We start from the raw sequence: 19477 nt of genomic DNA on the forward strand, positions 1-19477 counted from the left end.
AAAGTAAAATGTTTGTGTATGTGAGTGGCTACGTGAGCAAGATGATGTTCGTACATTCGTTTCATAAAATTTAATCTCACCCAAATTGTGTCAAAGGGTTAATGTTGATATCTGGGGGGGGGGACAAGGACTGGATGTTAGTAATCAGTGTTACAGTCTTACGAAACAGTGATAATAATAGTGGCCTTTATATAAAAAAAAATAAAAAATAAACAGCAACACAATCGATTTCTTTCTTTTTACCCCTTCTAAAACCCCTTTTTACCCATGTTGGAGACCACTGATCTGTAGTTTTTGATGACTGAGTCTGCGAGAATAAAAATATGTGACACAAATGCCCATATCTGTTGTTTACATTGTCTTAGAAGCTTAAATTTTTTACTGCACCAGAGAAAAGGGGTCTTAATAGATGATTGTACTTTTTGATTGTACTGACTTAGTAGCATAGATTTTTTACACTGCCAAGGGACTGCAGACCTGACATACATTTCAAATAACTGTTCCCGGGAAAATGGGGTCTTAATGGTCGGCCAGACCGAGATACAGACAACAAAGTTATCCTATTATGGCTCCAGTTTTAGTGACAAGTGGGAAAAAAAGTTGAAATGTTACATTAATCATATAAGTACCTTCACTTCAATAAGGAGAAACAATTTTTTGAAAAGAAATTGCTGCCAGAGTTTGCAGGAACATATATATAGCTTGCAATGTTGATTTACTAACTAACGTATCCTGCACTCACCTTACCTGTAGTCCTATTCATTCAGCCACCATCATCATTAATTCCCCCTATACCTAACTTCAACCACTACATGTCTGATTTTACATTCTGTAACCTACCTACATGATCAGAGATGTAACATTCCACGCTCTGACCCCTGACAACAATATCCTCCTGAGAAGTACCCATCCAAAGGCCCAAACAGGGACTATTTTGCTCTGGAATATTTTACCCATCTTAATTTAACCATATAATAGAGCTGTATGCTCCTGGGAAAAATAATGGCTGCAGTTTTCCCATGCTTTCAGTTGTTTGCAGAATCAACGCAGCAAGGCCATGATGGCTAATGCTACTAGGCAAGATCAGTCAGTCATATCAGTCAGTCATCCAGACTGCAGCCCCCACATCTTCAGAAAGACTGTTGCTCCACCTCAGAAACCACATGTACGTCTGGCCTCTCCATTAGGGGTAATGTGAGAGTAGGCCTAATACTGAAAAAGAAAAGAGTAAGGTGGGTAAGCTACTATGAACAGCATAGTGAACAAATTATCATAGCCAAAATAGACATGAAGTCAACAACCACCACAGTATTACAAATTTATATACTAATTAGCTCTGCAGATGATGAAGGAATTGAAAAAAAGGCATAATGAATTAAAAGAAATTATTCACATATTGAAGGGAGAGGAAAATTTATTTGTGATGGAAGACTAGACTCTGAGGTCCATAAAAAGGTTTACTCATCACTAACATTTTGTTTAAAAATGACGTAAGAATGCTGTATATGTGGAAGGGACATAGAGACACTGGTAGTTTTCAGATGGATTATATAATGTAAGGCACAAATTTCAGAACCAGATTTTAAACTGCACGCCATTTTCAGAGACAGATATTGACTTTGATCTTAATTTACTGCATGCTAAATAAAAACCACTGCAGCTGTTGTAATTCCTTTATTACAGGCATGACAGGTTTCATAATTTAAATTACAACATCAGGTGCAAATCTGAATAAAAATAAGAAAGAGACCATGGACAATATTGCACAAAGACCCTATCACAGCAATAAGAAGTGTCTGCAATACTGAATACTTACATTACAGTGGCTTCTAAAGTCCGATTCTAACTCTTTCTCTAAAAATGGGGAAATTTTGCAAAAAGTGATAGTCACGGACCAAAACAGGGCAACAAAACTGCAAACTATGAACAAATGGGATCAGAGAAAAGGTTATAAAAAAAAAAAAAAAAAATCACAAAAAGGTGGAGCAGGGAAAAAGATGAAGTATAGAGTAAACAATACTTCAGACGAAGTCATGCAGGAACAGAATGCTGCAACTACCCTAAATGAACAGAAAGGATATCAAAACTTAGGCTCTGAAGGAAGCAATGCATGTGCAGAAGTGTAAATGACATCTGATAAACTTCAAGAAAATGTTTGGAAACCAGGCGTACACACATAAACCTTATTAATAAAGATAGCAAACATTAACTGAACAACTCCTAGACATGAGGACAATAGCCTAGAACCTGTTGTGGGCCACTTATAAACATAACATTTAGAATTAACAATCATAAAAATTCTTACAATTTTCAAAAACTTATTTTTTTAATTTTTAAAAACTCTTCAAAAAGGGAAACAGTTCTAGTAGAGGCACTAAGGAAGAGGAGGTAAGGGGGAGAGGGCAATGAACCAGGCTACATGTAGCCAAAATGGATTTACGTCTTAATTCAGTTTGAGAATTAAGTGTTTGATGTGAAGATTTTCTTAACACATGAAAGATCTCCAGCTCTTCAAAGATATCAATAATATTACCCTTAAATTCCGTAAGTAAAACTGTAGGAGCAGATATAATACTAGAAACTAAGTGACCTGTTTCAGGTAAATGCGAATTCAAGACTGAACTGGGACATGAACCAGAAATGTACTCCTTAAACCTAACTTCAAAGGACCTTCCAGTTTGACCTATTTACTTAGACTGGCAATCATCATGGGTGATGTAAACATTTGCTGACTTGTGGGACATGTGTTTCATTCTCTCCCTGTGTTTAAACTTCAGTCCATTATTCCTAGGAATGAAATATGGTGGGACAATATCTTTTATAGCCAACTGTATACACTGTCAATTTGAAACCATTCCATAATACAGAATCTTATTGTAAGAAACAATCCTAGCCCATTCTCCTGCACAGGGAGTAATTTAGGTGAAATATTATGTTGATCCTAGACCAGAGCAATCTAATGCTCTTTTCATTTTTCTTTTTCAAAAGGCTCTTGTTAACAGTGTTGTACCCATTAGAATATGCTATGAACTGGATGACCCTATATTCACATCCATATGATACATAAAAACAAAGATGAGGTGACTTACCGAACAAAAGCGCTGGCAGGTCGATAGACACACAAACATACACACAAAATTCAAGCTTTCGCAACAAACTGTTGCCTCATCAGGAAAGAGGGAAGGAGAGGGGAAGACGAAAGGAAGTGGGTTTTAAGGGAGAGGGTAAGGAGTCATTCCAATCCCGGGAGCGGAAAGACTTACCTTAGGGGGAAAAAAGGACAGGTATACACTAGCACACACGCACATATCCATCCACACATCATCACATGTGGAATGTTTCCTTCCATTATATTGATATCATCCATATGATACTTTAGATAACAGGGTGTATGTAATGTGTAAAGCATTGACTCTAGAGGTTGAGAGGAAGAGCTGTGAATAACCAAATCTGTGGTTGCTGATTTTCTATAAATGTCATACTCAAAAGAATTCCCTAACATAGTGACCGATACGTCCAAAAATGGTAAGTTCTCTTTACACTATGTTCAGTTGTGAATTGTACATGGTCATTGAAACCAATAAGATGATGGAGGAAATTGTCACACTTCAGGGTGGAACACTTAAATAAAAGAAATATGTCTGCTTGTGTCTGTATGTGTGTGGATGGATATGTGTGTGTGTGCATGCGAGTGTATACCTGTCCTTTTTTCCCCCTAAGGTAAGTCTTTCTGCTCCCAGGACTGGAATGACTTCTTACCCTCTCCCTTAAAACCCACATCCTTTCGCCTTTCCCTCTCCTTCCCTCTTTCCTGACGAAGCAACCGTTGGTTGCGAAAGCTTGAAATTTTATGTGTGTGTTTGTGTGTTTTTTTATTGTGTCTATCTACCAGTGCTTTCCCGTCATGGAATCTTTGTTTTTAATATAAAGAAAGATGTCATGTATATAGCATTACCAAAGTGGAACTTTACTGCAGTGCACAGGTAGCTCACTGGAAACCCGTCACACCTGGATCTAGTATAGTTTGAATAATTGCAGCCACTTGCTTATTTTTGATTGGTGTTATTGTAATAAGACATTTAAATTCGGCTCAATAATTAGCATGGGAACCCAGAAACTAATTTATCAGTAGATTCAGATTGTTGCTGAGCGCTTTAGTCACAACACAACTACATAACACATGAAATTGTAAACAGTATTATTTAAATAAAAAGACCCTTTCAACTGAACGCTGTAACTGTCCATTCATGAAAGCTACATGAAGTATTTCAAAACTTGTCCTTACTAAATAATTATGTACTTTACAAATCCACAAAGTTTATTAACTTTTATTAAAGACAATAATTGCTTTTCAGTTCAGTAAAACAGAATACTCAGATTCATTGCAGCACTTGGGATAGGATCCTGTCTAGGTAAAAGAATAGGGATAAAATATGGTGGCTCAATAGAGAGTTTACAGAACACAAAATTATTATTGAAAACATAACCACATAAGTGGTCCGTGCAAAGATACAGTACTCAACTGACAATTTGAACTAAAGGTGACAGCAGTGTTGATCTCCTGTGCTGGCTCATCCTGTGCAACAAGCTCTGCAAATTCTCTTCTTAGTTTAGGATTTTCATAGTACAGATTTAACCAAAGAATTCCAAGAATAATAAGTTGCATTATTTCTGCATCCGATGCTACATTATATAATCTTGCATTTATCCTCGTCTCTTTCACTTCATGAGATGTGCACTCTTTGCCTATTAGTCACCAACTGACTCATGCCACAAAGGAGCTTTGCAGTTTGACTGCCAGATCCATCTTTTCTATTCCCACCTAGCCAGTTCCATTGCAGAGGGATTCCCTCCAAGATTTACATTATTGCAAACCTACTTTCCCTACGCATGAACCACTAAATATAACATTTTCATACTTTTACAACAAATTACTTTTGACATTACATCCATAGATTAGTAACAGTTACATAAACTATCATACATAATCAATAAAACATTTACATAGATGTTACATCATAGAGCATAGTCATCCAGAAATCACATTAAGTAAAAACAGACAAGATAATTGGGTGTTTGAAACTTTTACCTAATTACTTGGCTAAAATTTTTCAGTGAGATAACCTGGTCCATTTTTTGTGTTAACAAGCAGGTGAATCGGAACCCCAGGCTTGTGTGTCTTTACAATGTCATGTAATTCGGGGATGGGGGGGAGGGGGGGGGGCAGGAGGAGGGGAGACACTGACATTCAGAGGTACCAAAGTACATCTTTTATGCTGATCAGGGAAAACTTTTAAGGATTTCAAGGTCTTCTCTACACTAGTTAGATATTTAGAGACTAAGTCAAATCTAGTTATTGTGATACTATTGTCTTCAAAGAAGTGATGCACTTTGCTAATGTAATACACTTCATAAGTAATGTCTGCTGCTTTAGATTTATCAGCACATACTATAAGGGCCTTGTTGTCTGACAATTTTTTACTAACACCAACTGAATGGGAACACAGAGAAACTGAACACATCCAAAAAAATAAATTTCAAGAGATTAAAACATTCCAGACTTTAATATTATGATGAAATTTCAGTTTTCTTTTCATTGTTTGTTAAAGTGAATGTAGATAAAAGAATACCAGAAGACTGTAGAGTGAATGTAGATAAAAGAATACCAGAAGACTGTAGACAATCTTGATACATTTTCTTGATGTTAAGTTAAGACTTATTTAGTGAACACACTGTCTTTCTAATATTTTGTAACATAAAAGCATAAATCATTACATAACTCATACTTTATTACTAATATGGACGAAAATAAGACAAATTATGCCTATTTCCATTCTCTTTGGAATTACAGTCTACATAGGGTTCATTCTTTGACACATAATGACCAATTGTGTAAATCAGTGTAGAAGTTCTGGATGATTTCTTCTTATGATAGGAATGGTAGAAATTGCCTTAGGCCATGGATTTTACTTTTAATTATAGGCATGTATCAATTATGCTTGCTCTTTAAAACACAGCTGACAACATAAAACTTTGAGAAAACCCATGTATTTTGCACACGTGAGGGTTTCTCTTCAGTTTAGGTGATACAATGGCTGCATAACAGCACAGAAAATGCAAGAACATATGAGGTTTCTCTATAACATGATTGGCCTATATGTTTAAAGCACGAAATCATAGATAAACCAATCTTGTCAAAAAATGAACATGTGGGGTTTCTCAACTATAATACTGTTCTCTGTGGGAGGAGCTGATATTAAGTGCTTTAGACCCGCCACCATATCGCTGGGGTGACACCTGATTATTTTATTAACATTGAATGCAATTTCATATCATTGAGCTGTTGTCAACAAATGTCCATATAGGGATGAAACAGCATGGGCAACTAATCTATCAATCTGTTGCTTTAAGGCACGCTATTGGAATTATGGGATGGATCTGTATTAAACAATTTCATCTCATTCTGGTCAAAAACAACCTTAATTAGACTTGGAGTCTTAGGCCAAACTGGACATAATGGAATTTTCACCAAGGTATTTCAACACACTTAAGAGCTTGTTAAGTTTGTGTTAGTGGCATCTAGCTAAGCCTTTGCCTAGTTGCTGAATATACATATCAATATGCTCATTGATCCAAAGAAAATGTTGGCCACTCAGCATCTGTGAAAGTAGCAAATGAGGCGGATACAAATCCTTATTTATATCATTTTTCTTTACATACTTCATCCCACAAACAGAAGAAAATAATTCTATGCAACCTGGACTCCAACAGGGAAATATTCCTACGTAGTTAGGAATCATCCTGTGTGTTACACACATTTTATTACACCCAATATTCATGATCATTATTGCATCAGATTTCCTGAAATTCAGGTATTTATAAAATGCCATTTTTGTGGAATTTGGATGTCTTGAACATAACAGTTTATTGGTTGGGCATTGACAGCTACCCTTTTGCATGTTGAATAGAAACCATTGCAGCTGTTGTAAGTCCTTATCAAAGGCAAGACTGGTTTCATAATTTACATTACATCACCTGCAAATCTAAATAAAAAGAAGAAAGAGATCATAAACACTATAACGTAAAGACCTTATTAAGGAGCTAAAGGTGTTCAAAATACTGAATACTTACATTATAGTTGTTTCTACAGTCCATTCCTAAACCTTTCTTTAAAATTTGGGAGATTTAGCAAAAAGCAAGAGTCATAGATTAAAACGTGTCAATGAAACTGGAACCTATGAACAAATGGCATGACACAAAAATTGATAAAAAGCCCTGGAAAGAGGGGAGGGGGGAGACATGAAGCATAGAGTAAATAGTACCAACATGGTTATGAACTGTAGATTAAAACTGAAGAAACTGCAAAAAGGCAGGAAATTATGGAGATGGGATCTGCCGAGACTTTGAAAGGGTGCATTAAACAATAGTTCACTGAAATAGGGGAAAGAAATGCAGTGGTAGAAGATGAATTGGTAGCTTTGATTGATGAAATAGTGATGGCAGCAGAGGATCAAACAGGTAAAATGACAAGTCTCAGTAGAAATCCTTGACTATCACAGCTGATAGTGAATTTAACTGGTAAATGTAGAAAAAATAAAAGTGCAGCAAGAGGATCAGGCGAAAGGGAATACAAACATCTAAAAAATGACAACAACAGAAGGTGCAACATGGCTAAGAAGGAATGGCTAGAGGAAACAGCAAGGGACATTAGATCCATCTTACCAGGTGGAAATGATCATTCAACCAGGTGCATCTTTAAAGGAAATCACGAAAAATGTGACAAGCCAAACATATACTTCCACAAGATACAATATATTAGTAGTAACAGAGGGTGCAAATGAGAGTGACAGTAATATTCAAATAGTTAAAACAACATGTACACAAAACATCAGAGACTGTGCTGAAACTTTGTCACAAAAATGAATATAACAATCTACCCTATCTCAAAACGACACGATGTGCAACATCTCTTAATTCAAAAATTGAAGCAATAAGTCACTATATTACAAAGACAGTCAGTGAATTAATACATGCAAACTAAAGAAGAATCACCATTAATTTTGGAATGGAAAGCTTAAATCAAAACAAATGTATTTTACAAGACTCCACTTACTCAAAGAAGAGAAGAAACTTATGTGAAAGACTGGCTTTTCTCATTAGCAAGAACAAAGCAAAAATCCAGAGTGTTGATGTTCAGTCTCAGAAAAGAAACAAGAATGCAGAAAGTATAGGAAAGAAAAATGGCTAAAACAGTACAAAACAAAACTGGCCAGTGAATTTCAAAGACAAAGGCAGAAGGCATAGGAAAGAAAGTATCAAAACAATGCAAACTACAATTGACCAGGGTAAAAGAAAAGAAGAGAGAAGATATCCAAGGAATTAACAATGATCTGGATGAAACAAACTACACAGAAGGAAGAAGATATCAAGACATCAGTCAGTGAACCTGTGAACCTGTTTCATTTGTCAAGATGTTGTCCCAGTGTTGCAGCATCCTACACTGTTGCAGGACCTGCAACCTCAATGGAAACAAACACTCAAGTATGAGCACTAAACATTCTGACAGAAGAAATAACTTCAATAGGGTCTGCAACCACTTCACAGTGTTCAACACCAACCTCACCAACAGCAGCCGCAATCACTTCACCATCAACACCAACCAAATCAACAACAGATGAAGTTCAGCATGCCCAGTTAGAAGGAACATCAGCAACCAAGTCATTTGATGGATTCTTTATTGCCAAAAGCAGCAGCTACGGCATCGGAAGAAGGAAGGTCACTAAGGAACCTGTAAGCTGCACAGGTGAAAGACCAGAAATTCTGATGTGCACAGGTAACAAAGAAAATGAAATAGAACATAGAAAAGAAATTGGAACTTATTCTGATTTCCAAATATTTCATCAATATGTTCAGTATGGTTCATAAAAAAATCAGAAGAAATAGAAGTTTTACTTGCTGCTAAGGTACCAAATATCTTCATAAAGACTGAGCATGGATTGACTGAAAATGAATTAAAAAAGGAGAATTTACAGGATTATAATAGTATGAACCATGGACCTTGCCGCTGGTGGGGAGGCTTGATTACCTCAGCGATACAGATAGCCATACCGTAAGTGCAACCACAATGGAGGGGTATCTGTTGAGAGGCCAGACAAACGTGTGGTTCCTGAAGAGGGGCAGCAGCCTTTTCAGTAGTTGCAGGGACAACAGTCTGGATGATTGACTGATCTGGCCTTGTAACAATAACCAAAACAGCCTTGCTGTGCTGGTACTGCGAACGGCTGAAAGCAAGGGGAAACTACGGCTGTAATTTTTCCCGAGGGCATGCAGCTTTACTGTACGATTAAATGATGATGGCGTCCTCTTGGGTAAAATATTCTGGAGGTAAAAGTGAAGTTCGGTGGCAGGAGGAACAAGACTTCTGGTCAAGTGACTACAGGGTTATAAACACAAAATCAAATAGGGGTAATGCAGGAGTAGGTTTAATAATGAATAGGAAAATAGGAATGCGGGTAAGCTACTACAATCAGCATAGTGAACACATTATTGTGGCCAAGATAGATATGAAGCCCACACCTACTACAGTAGTACAAGTTTATATGCCAACTAGCTCTACAGATTATGAAAAAATTGAAGAAATGTATGATCAAATAAAAGAAATTATTCAGATAGTGAAGGGTGACGAAAATTTAATAATCATGGGTGACTGGAATTCGGTAGTAGGAAAAGAGAGAGAAGGAAACGTAGTAGGTGAATATGGACTGGGGCAAAGAAATGAAAGAGGAAGCAGCCTGGTAGAATTTTGCACAGAGCACAACTTAATCATAGCTAACACTTGGTTCAAGAATCATAAAAGAAGGCTGTATACATGGAAGAAGCCTGGAGATACTGACAGGTTTCAGATAGATTATATAATGGTAAGACAGAGATTTAGGAACCAGGTTTTAAATTGTAAGACATTTCCAGGGGCAGATGTGGACTCTGACCACAATTTATTGGTTATAAACTGTAGATTAAAACTGAAGAAACTGCAAAAAGGTGGGAATTTAAGGAGATGGGAACTGGATAAACTAAAAGAACCAGAGGTTGTACAGAGTTTCAGGGAGAGCATAAGGGAGCAATTGACAGGAGTGGGGGAAAGAAATACAGTAGAAGAAGAATGGGTAGCTTTGAGGGATGAAGTAGTGAAGGCAGCAGAGGATCAAGTAGGTAAAAAGACGAGGGCTAGTAGAAATCCTTGGATAACAGAAGAAATATTGAATTTAATTGATGAAAGGAGAAAATTTAAAAATGCAGTAAATGAAGCAGGCAAAAAGGAATACAGACGTCTCAAAAATGAGATCGACGGGAAGTGCAAAATGGCTAAGCAGGGATGGCTAGAGGACAAATGTAAGGATGTAGAGGCTTCTCTCACTAGGGGTAAGATAGATACCGCCTACAGGAAAATTAAAGAGACCTTTGGAGATAAGAGAACCAATTCTACGAACATCAAGAGCTCAGATGGAAACCCAGTTCTAAGTAAAGAAGGGAAAGCAGAAAGGTGGAAGGGGTATATGGAGGGTCTATACAAGGGCGATGTACTTGAGGACAATATTATGGAAATGGAAGAGGATGTAGATGAAGATGAAATGGGAGATACGATACTGTGTGAAGAGTTTGACAGAGCACTTAAAGACCTGAGTTGAAACAAGGCCCCTGGAGTAGACAACATTACATTGGAACTACTGACGGCCTTGGGAGAGCCAGTCCTGACAAAACTCTACCATCTGGTGAGCAAGATGTATGAGACAGGCGAAATACCCTCAGACTTCAAGAAGAATATAATAATTCCAATCCCAAAGAAAGCAGGTGTTGACAGATGTGAAAATTACCAAACTATCAGTTTAATAAGTCACAGCTGCAAAATACTAACGCAAATTCTTTACAGACGAATGGAAAAACTAGTAGAAGCCGACCTCGGGGAAGATCAGTTTGGATTCCATAGAAATGTTGGAACACGTGAGGCAATACTGACCCTACGACTTATCTTAGAAGCTAGATTAAGGAAGGGCAAACCTATGTTTCTAGCATTTGTAGACTTAGAGAAAGCTTTTGACAATGTTGACTGGAATACTCTCTTTCAAATGCTGAAGGTGGCAGGGGTAAAATACAGGGAGTGAAAGGCTATTTACAGTTTGTACAGAAACCAGATGGCAATTATAAAAGTCGAGGGACATGAAAGGGAAGCAGTGGTTGGGAAAGGAGTGAGACACGGTTGTAGTCTCTCCCCAATGTTATTCAATCTGTATATTGAGCAAGCAGTGAACGAAACAAAAGAAAAATTAGGAGTAGGTATTAAAATCCATGGAGAAGAAATAAAAACTTTGAGGTTCGCCGATGACATCGTAATTCTGTCAGAGACAGCAAAGGACTTGGAAGAGCAGTTGAACGGAATGGATAGTGTCTTGAAAGGAGGATATAAGATGAACATCAACAAAAGCAAAACGAGGATAATGGAATGTAGTTGAATTAAGTCGGGTGATGCTGAGGGAATTAGATTAGGAAATGAGACACTTAAAGTAGTAAAGGAGTTTTGCTATTTGGGGAGCAAAATAACTGATGATGGTCGAAGTAGAGAGGATATAAAATGTAGACTGGCAATGGCAAGGAAAGCGTTTCTGAAGAAGAGAATTTGTTAACCTTGAGTATAGATTTAAGTGTCAGGAAGTCATTTCTGAAAGTATTTGTATGGAGTGTAGCCATGTATGGAAGTGAAACATGGACGATAAGTAGTTTGGACAAGAAGAGAATAGAAGCTTTCAAAATGTGGTGGTACAGAAGAATGCTCAAGATTAGATGGGTAGATCACATAACTAATGAGGAAGTATTGAATCGGATTGGGGAGAAGAGAAGTTTATGGCACAACTTGACCAGAAGAAGGGATCGGTTGGTAGGACATGTTCTGAAGCATCAAGGGATCACCAATTTAGTATTGGAGGGCAGCGTGGAGGGTAAAAATTGTAGAGGGAGACCAAGAGATGACTACACTAAGCAGATTCAGAAGGATGTAGGTTGCAGTAGGTACTGGGAGATGAAGAAGCTTGCACAGGATAGAGTAGCATGGAGAGCTGCATCAAACCAGTCTCAGGACTGAAGACCACAACAACAATAATAGTATGCTGTCCACCTCCATAGCTAAGTAGCAGATGGCTGCCTTGCAGAGGATCTTGGTTTGATTCCCAGTATTGTCAAGGAATTTTCTTGGTGGGAGGATTGGTATGGGGGGTACTCAGTCTCATATGCCAACTGAGGAGCTGCTTGAATAAGGAGCTGGAGCTCCATGGTCTCAAATGTTGGCAAAATGGCTGGGAGAGCAGTGTACTGACCACATGCCACTCCTTACCAAGGCTGCATGACACCAAATGCAAGATGATGACATGGCGACCAGTCGACACCCCTCAGGTCTTCAAGGCCTGGATGAGGAGTTTGTAATAAAAGTGTGTAATATTTTTGCAGAAATGGACATAAAAGTAGTGGGGCACAATTGTCAGTGAATAACAGTATAAGTGAATGTGTTCTATGGCCAGTTACAGACTGTAGAGAAACATGTTTTAAAGCAGTAGCAACTGAAACTAATTTTTTGAAGACAAATGTCTAGTGTTAGGTATATACTGCTCTCAAAGCTCTAGGATAAAAGATTTTGTAACAGGCTGTTTGACAAAGCTATTAAAAATTCCCATACTTAATAGTAGCTGACGACCTAAATATAAATACAATGAAGCAGAGTAATCGTACAAAATGTTTACATGACGTTGTAAAGACATATAATACGAAGCTGCATGTAAATAGCCCAACAAGGAACACTTAATCATCAGACACAGTAATAGGTCTTGTTTTTACAACATATTTTTAAATAAACTGAAGGTACTCAAATTAACACAGTAATTTCAGATCACAATGGTCAGTTAACTAAGCTACATAATCAGAAAATTGAAAATGGAAATGTAGCTTTAGAGCGTAGGCTGACAGTCGCTGGAAATGTTACTCAGATCAAAAGACTCGAGGCCGTATATAGCAATGGCATGGAATGATTGATTGATGGGGGTATGGGACTAAATGGCAAGGTCATCAGTCCCGTGATTCCAAAGTTACATGCAGAAGAGAGAGGGTCCACTAAAAGTAAAAAGGGGTGTACTATAAAACAAGGAAGTTAAAACACACACAGCAGAAAGTATGAAAGGGTAGCCCAAATCTAAAAACTGGGGAAACAGAGGGATAAAAGAGCAATCTTTGCAAGGGGGAATGGTCATGGGTCCAAGAATGAGAAAATATGAAGAGAGGCCCAAACCACAACCACCCTGCCCTGGTTCCAGGAGTGAAGCAAAACCTTAAATCTGAAAACAAAAACCACTTTCACAGAGGAAACTGAGGACCAGTTCAGCCATCCATGAATTGTCTGCCAATATTAAATTTGACGAATCTGGAAGATGATATTTAAGATGAAGGGACAAAAGAAAGGGACATTCCACCAATGTATGGGATCCTTCAGTCTGGCTCCACAACCACACTGGGGGGGGGGTTCACATTACGCAAGAGGAAACAATGAGTGAGCTTGGTATGGCCAATGCATAGATGTCATAAGGTAGTGGACTCCTTCTGAGAGGAGCAGAAAGAAGAGAGCCAAACTGCAGTGGACTCCTTGATTGTGAAGAGTTTATTACTGTGAGCAGTAGTGCACCAGATGTCATTCCACGTTTGGGTAAAGAGAGATTTGACATAAACCTGCATATCTGCAGCTGGAATCATGAAAGGGACTGAGGAGTAAGTTCCTGCTTCTCTAGGCCACATGACTTTGGACCCAGCGAAAGACAACTGAGCAAGCGGCATGACCAATGGTAGAGAGGAGGTCATGGATAGCAGAGACCAAAGGGTGACAGGAGTAGCATCAGTCAATAGCCTGCAGGCTGCTCATTGACTTGGTACAAATTAGAACACTGTGGAGGGAAGCCTGAGAAACAAAATGGAGGGCTCTATGAGTGACTAGGAGCTCTGCTGTGAACACATTACATGACCTCGGCAATAAATGGTGTTCTAAGCTATTAGGAGACCTGAAAGCATATCCCGCCTTATCTATCATCTTAGAACCATCAGTGTAGAAGATGGTGGCACCCTGGACCTCTACAAGGATGAACATACAAGATGCTGGAAAACCATAGGGGCGACAGAGACCTTAGGACTCTGGAATAGGTCAGTCCTAATCAGTGGTCTAAGCACCATCCAAGGGGGAGGGGAGTGAGGAAATACATGAAGTGCATTCCAATGAGTGGCAAGGGAGGAAGCAAGACACATTACAACTGGCACTCCCACCTGCGGGCAATTATCAGGAGGGAGACATCCCTCATTTGCAAAGGGGACAGGGTACACAGGGTGGTCAGGGAATTGGAAAATGGCGATTGCATAAGAAACCAGGAGGTTGCTCCATCGTATTTGTAGAGAGGGATCCCCATTTCTGCAAGGAGGGTGTCGAAGGGATTAGAGCAAAAGGCACCAATAACCAGACACACCCCACAATGGTGAACAGGGTCAAGTACCTGCAGAGTGGAAGGAGCTATTGAGCCTTAAACTTGATTACCTTAATCTAATCTGGACAAGATCAGAGCATGACAGACATGGAGAATCGTGCCACTGTCTGCACCCCACGACGTACAGGCTAGGAGGTAGAGAGCATTAAGCTTCCACATGCATGTTGTCTTTAGGTGGTGAATATAGAGGAGCCATGTCAGCTTTTTATCAAAAATAAGGCCCAAGAAATGCGACCGTGTCACAACATCGAGGAGCTGGTCACCTAAATAAAGTTCCGGATCGGGTGGTACGGTGGGTCAATGACAAAAATGCATAACCCATGTTTTGGAGGAGAAAACTGGAAGCCTTGGGAGATAGACCATGCAGAGGCCCATCAGATGGCACTTTGGAGCCGGTGCTCAGCAGATGCTACCGAGTGGGAGCTGCACCAGATACAAAAATCGTCACTGTACAACGCCGGGTTTACCACAGGCTCAACAGAGGTTACAGGCCCATTGATGGCTATGAGGAAGAGTGTGACAATTAACACAGAACTCTATGGGATATGGTTCTCCTGAATGAAGTGAGTGAAGTGCCAACTTAAACCCGGAGGAGCTGGTGAGATAAAAACTCCCAGAAGGCCGTGGAAGCCCCAGTCATCGAGGGTGGCTAAAATGTGATGGCACCAAGCTGGGTGGTATACCTTATGTAGGTAAAAGAAGACCACAACAAGATGCTGGTGGTTAGTAAAAGTCTGTCGGATTACTGTTTCCAATCTGAGTAAATGGTCAGGTGGAGATCGTCCTTCCTGGAACCCAAACTGATACGGGGACAAAAGGCTCTGTGATTCGAGTACCCAACATAATCTGAATATAACCATCCTCTCGCACAGTTCGTGAAGTACATTAATCAGGCTAATTGGGTGGTAGCTGTCAAGAGACATTGGGTTCCTCGCAGGCTTAAGGATGAGGATAATTACATTGTCTTGCCACTGCAAAAGGAAAGCACCTGTGAGTCAAATGCAGTTGAAGACTCTGAGGAGATATTGCCTCTGTGTAACGTCCAAGTGTTGGGTTATCTGGTTGTGGATGGAATCCGGACCTGGGGCTGAGTCACGTGAAGAGATAAGAGCCTGCAACAATTCCCATTCAGTGAATGGTTCATTATAGGGTTCAGCGTGGTGCGGTTGAAACAGAGGGGGGTCTATTTAACTAGGCATTTCAGCCAGAGAAAGGTAGTGGGATAGGATGAGTGTGCCAATGCCATCGCAAAGTGTCTCGTGAGGTGTTCCGCAAGGACTGACTGATCAGTGCACAGAGCACCTTGGAAGTTAAGACTCGGGACAGTTATCTGTCGCGGGTGGCCCAGAAGGCTATGGAGCTTGGATGAAATCTGCAATGAAAAGCCATATGTCCCCAGGGAGGAAACAGTGTTCCCAGCATTCCTTTTTACTCTGCTTAATAAGACAATGAGCCTTAGCATTGAGACACTTAAAAGCAAGGAGGATGGTCTGTGAAGGTGTGACAAATCACGCTGTGATATTTTTTACTTCCCCTCTTGTTTTGCCATCTGCCTCCTTGAAATTCATTTTTTCACTTTTAACTAATTAACATTAACATGCATGAGTATAATCTGCATTTTCATACAAGAGAAAGGTTGGCCCTCAGTTTTAAAAAATATAACACCAGATCTAATTCTGTGTTTAGTTTTATGAATTTAATTGATTTTCTAATTTATTTTGATTATTCCTAGTTAGTATCTTTCATTACAGGGTGAAATCAGTAATTTTTTCGTAACCTAAATTCTATTGTTGACTTATAAGCAAATTATAAGTTCTGTACCAATTATAAACATTTGGAGGAACAACTAATAGTATTCTTAAAGGATCTATTTGGCTCTATTCGAAAACATGTTAGCAACGCCAGCCCTTAGTTAATTCCAAAGTAATTAACAGTTTTGTCGAAAGTATTGTTTGCAGAATGATATCTGTTAATTTCATTTAAACAAATAGTTTGGCCTAACTCTTGTAGCAGAAGAAACTGTTAAAAAGAACCAATTTTTTAATGTATTCAGTTAATCAAATCAGTTAAGTTTTAATAGTAATTTCTGTAAATTTAACTTCAAACAATGTGTAGTTTCAGTACCTATTATTGTGAGGATATACAAGAGCTCAGTTTTTGGTCCTGAGACAGTCAGCCCACAGCCAAGTTTCAGACGAGGAACCTGTATTGGTTAGATCAACAACAATGCAGCCGTGAAACAAGTGTAACACAATTAGGCCATGTGTTAAAACAATGACAGTGTCTGTTCCATACATACCTTGTTATTCTTCAAGAACTGTGTGGTTAGGTTTTTATTGCTCATAGATGTTCAGTAGTAAACTATTGTAGCAGTATGTGGATGTTTGCCTGCAACTTATTAATGAGGCTTATCGAAAGTTAAACAATAGTGCACTGGTCATATAACTATATATAAATATGTATTATTGAGAGGGGGGGGGGGGGGGGGAGGTTGGTTGTGAACAGTGAAAGTAAAGAACTGTGAAACGCAAATGTGCACCTGTTAGCTTCATCATCATATCATCATTGTTTAAAGTAGTCAGTTTTGATCTTTCAACCCCGATTCTTAAGCCAGCGTTGCTACACAGTATATCAACACCAAGGACTACAAACAAAGAAATAAAACAGGCGAATGCCACATGTGGTACCCCAGGTGATTCATGAGCTTTGACAGTGAACTTGAGCGGTTTAGAGTGAATAATATGGAAGAGATGCAAGAGCCAATCAGTGCTGGGGTTTCGTGGCCACAGTAGAACAGCAGCCAATTAGTGAGCAGGTTTTATGGAAGCAGCCAATGAGTACAGGAGCAGCCAAGAAGCATACGGGTAGACACATCTGACTGAGATAAACAAGACGCCTCGCCGACAGCATCACAACTTGCAGCAGAGAATAAGTTGAGATGACAACCACAGAGGCAGCAGCAGGAGACAAGTGATCAAAAATACAGTAATTTCATAGCAAAAGCCATTTTATGTTAAGTGATACATTATGAGAGGCCTTAATGAACAGGAGAGTGTGACTGAGAACAAAGATGTAGAGGCTAAGTGGTTAAATGAACAGAAAGACCTAAGTGGGACTGGTTTTGTAGATGACAGTGATTATAAATCAAACATGAATGTAACTTTGAATGAAGGGGTGTAAGTCCTATTGTAGATGGAATGATAAAAGCTTAATATATGTTGTATGATGATATGAGTGAAATGGATGAAAACAGTACAGAAGTGGATGAGATTGTTAAGGTTAAGGAGAAGGTACCTAGCAGCAAAACTCAGCAAGGGCAAAAGTTTAGGGCAGATGGAAAAGTGGAAGCGATGTTAAGGCAAATTATGAGTAGTCTGAGTAATATGAGTGTGAAAGAAGAAATTAGTAGTACAAAAAAAGATGTTAGTAGGTTGCAAAATAGTATGAAAAAGGACATTAGTAGGTTGGGATGTAGTATAGAGAAAGTAGTACATAACACTAATGAGAAATTAACAGTAATAAGCAGTAAATGTGTAGAAGAGAGAAAAAGAAACTTTGTGATGACAATAGTAGGAAGCTGGAGGTTTCCGAGAAACAATATGCTGAAAATAGGATTAAACTTGAGAACCAAATCAATCAGATGAAAAATGATTTAGAAACTGAGGCAGAAACCAAGTGTGCAGCATTGGTAGAGGAAAAACTGGAAAAAGTAAATGAAAATGTAAATTTAAAATTGACTGAAATGGAGATAAACGTTGATGAGGTACAGAATTTAAAGCATAGAGAAAGTGACAGTGAATCTGATTCTGACAGTAGTTGTAATGATGATAGCAGGAATGAATCCAGTAGTGATGAGGATGCGGTATTTGAATTTATTATCGATAATGATGGCAATGTGGTAAGTAAAAAGGAAATGTGGCACCCTGTAATAATGGCAAAGGTACGAGGTATACATATTAAGTGTTTACTGGACAGTGGTAGTGATTTGAATGGCATTTCACAAACATTTTTTGAATCTATTAACAATACAGAGGGTGTAGTAGTGATGTATGTTTCTGGAATAAAAATTATTGGTGCTACTGGTAACCTATCAAGGGGCGTGAAACAAGAGGTACTATTAAATGTGGAATTGGCAGGATGGCTGATGGAATGCAATTTCTTGGTGATTCAAAATCTCAGCATTGATGTTATAATTGATACTAATTTCCTGTGCAAATAGCAAGTAGGGTGTTCAACATTCTGTGTTGGATTCATTAAGTGGTGATAATGCTTACCCCAGCTGCCTGTCTCATTTTTCATGTTTCCTGAGGCAGTTAAACTCTTCTCCTATCCTATCTGTAGTTTATAAGTGAATCAGAAACATTCTATCTTCAACTTTCATGTGATTTTGTGCAGTAGGATGATTTAGTATAAGAACATTTTAGAAAAGGTTTCTCCTGAGTTATAAATTTATATCATGTTGTGTTAGCTATAAGTAATGGGATCATAAGAGGATGGAAGAAAGTAAATTGGTACCATGGTTAAAGAATTTCTGTCAAGGAGGTAAGGTAGACTGAAAATGAAAGGTGTCAGCATCTGTGGAGGATAATTAACATCTGAAGTAATCAGCTCATGTGTGAAATTAGTAGAATTTGATGCAGTAAAAAACCATCTTGGATATTGGGTCTTAACCCATTAAGTCCCAATTTTTTTTTTAAACTGAATTTTTTATTCCTTAATTATAATGTACATAGTGTATAAAACACAATAAGTACAAAAATAGCCAAAGAATATTTATACATGCTGATATAATGGCTGTCCTCAAAATAGGATGCTGGGATCTAACAGTATCGTATAGCATACTAAACTGTATTCAAGTCTTAACTATTTATTTCTTGTGAAATGGTACAAAACACTTCATATACGGTGTTACACAG

This window comes from Schistocerca piceifrons, chromosome 8 (assembly GCF_021461385.2).
Source record: "Schistocerca piceifrons isolate TAMUIC-IGC-003096 chromosome 8, iqSchPice1.1, whole genome shotgun sequence".
NCBI classification, from domain to species: domain Eukaryota; kingdom Metazoa; phylum Arthropoda; class Insecta; order Orthoptera; family Acrididae; genus Schistocerca; species Schistocerca piceifrons.